Source organism: Myxocyprinus asiaticus, chromosome 33 (genome assembly GCF_019703515.2).
Source record: "Myxocyprinus asiaticus isolate MX2 ecotype Aquarium Trade chromosome 33, UBuf_Myxa_2, whole genome shotgun sequence".
NCBI classification, from domain to species: Eukaryota; Metazoa; Chordata; class Actinopteri; order Cypriniformes; family Catostomidae; genus Myxocyprinus; species Myxocyprinus asiaticus.
The window spans coordinates 21,485,150-21,487,081 of record NC_059376.1 but is presented as its reverse complement, the minus strand read 5'-3'; the positions used below and the strand labels follow the sequence as shown (position 1 = coordinate 21,487,081).

At 39.0% G+C, this 1,932-nt stretch overlaps 1 pseudogene; it reads right to left on the bottom strand.

Annotated features, from left to right (window-relative positions):
• Positions 1 to 330: 330 nt before the first annotated feature.
• On the bottom strand, positions 331 to 1,675 carry LOC127424605 (glycosyltransferase family 92 protein F13G3.3-like; annotated as a pseudogene).
• Positions 1,676 to 1,932: the final 257 nt, after the last annotated feature.

The following is a 1,932-nucleotide window of genomic DNA, read 5'->3' as shown; positions in this document are numbered from 1 at the left end:
TGTGGATCAAGGCTCTGCAGTCATCGCTTAGTTTAGTCACCAGTTGTGCTCCTTTATTTGTTAACCTGTGCCATGTCCACACACTATTGATCTACTCCATACTGAGAGACAGTTGGTGTGTTCATAAATCATTTAATTTGAGATACAAGCACTGCAATATAAATACTTGTGACTGCTGTTATGCAACATGCAATATGTGGCATACCCTTTTATCCAAAGCACCTTTGAAAGCTTTCAGTGTATGCATTTCAAAGTATCTCAGGCTGTGCGTTCCCTGGGAATTGAATCAATGACCTTGGCATTGCTAGCACCATGTTCTTTTTTACCCCTTCTCTTTGACTTACTTGACTGGTTCTCACTTTACCTTGTTAAAAAACAACATATCAGTTTTGTCCCTATCTTGGCTAAGATGATATTTCTCAAAAGGCATAATTTTTTATTTCAAGTCAAATTCAGATGTCAATATCGTTCACATTTGCATAATTACATTATAATAAAACCATGTCATCTGGGAAACCACAGTAAACCTGAAAGTTTCAAAGTCTTGTCAACATTCTCTATCAAGTCCCACACTCTTGTGTCCATAATCAGTTCCTCTTTTGTGTGATGCCTCTGCAGTGGGTCTCTTACATGTACAATTCTACACACATGAAACGGTACACAGTAAAAACCTCAAGTATTTCAAAGAGGAATGCACTGAAGTTTGCTCCACCTTCCTTGGGTCAACTATCATCTTTGTGGGATTTAAAACATTCTTTCTATAAGGTTTTCTGTAAATGTGCTCCATGATATTGATGCCAGAAACACCATTCCATTCTGGCCATTTGTACTTTCCACTGTCCTCAAACTGAGGGAACATGTGTTTCTCAATAAGGAACACACCTACAGTGGGGTGTGCAGACTGGACGTCCTCCATAAGAAAAGGTAAATTGACATGCTTGTAAGGCATTATGATCTCATCAATGTCATTCAGTAGAACATACTTGGATTGATATACATATGCCTGTAAATGCACTTATTGAGTGTTGTCAGCTGTCCGAAATAGTGGAGATCACCCTTGTGTTCATTGAAGTTCCAGCCTGAGGATGGGTTAAGAAATTGGTCGATAGGCCATGAAACAATCTCCAGTATTGCCTCTCTCTCATATTGCTTTAAAAGTTTTTCCAGGTCTGGTCCACAACTAGTGTTACAGATTACCACTTGCTGTATGCCCAAAAGCTTGTATATTTCTACAGTTTGAGCAAATTGCAGTACATTGTTCTAGTTGCCAAAAAGGGTGGAGATGCAACCCGTGATGTTGAACTTGAAAGACTCTCTTCTCACTCGATTTTTGATAGGCAGATCCTGCATTCAATTTTAGTTGAACCATTAGTTGAGATATGTTGCACTTTGCAAGTGTGTACTCACAAATCACATCTGAGACATGAAAGAGGAAACCAAAGTGGCCATTGTGTATCTGGACTTTGGCCTCAACAGTTTCACAGTCATGTTCAATGCTGCAGTAGGCACAGTAAAGTGGCTGAAAACTGTCCCTGTTGATTATGCTGATGAATCTAATGACACCACGCACTCGATGGTCAATAAACGCAGACATCATAAAGTGCTTTGAGTCTTTGATTGGTGTTATTGAATTTAATACCTCTGTGAATTTCTGTGTATTATGGTAAGTAGCCATATGTTTGTGAGGAGGATGCCTGCTCATATCTGCCAAAATCAGTATGACAATAGTAGTGTCAATACATATTAGTGCAAGAAAAATCGTAAATCAGATTTTTTTCCATCTGCCGTTTAGTTCCTGTAGAGCAGGGATGGGCAACTTTGAAGGGGGTGAGAGCTAACATTTTTTTTTATCTCCATTCTACCAAAGGGGCTGGATTACAAATTCGCACTCTAACAATGATTTCACCACCTTACTCAATTTCCTCATTATTG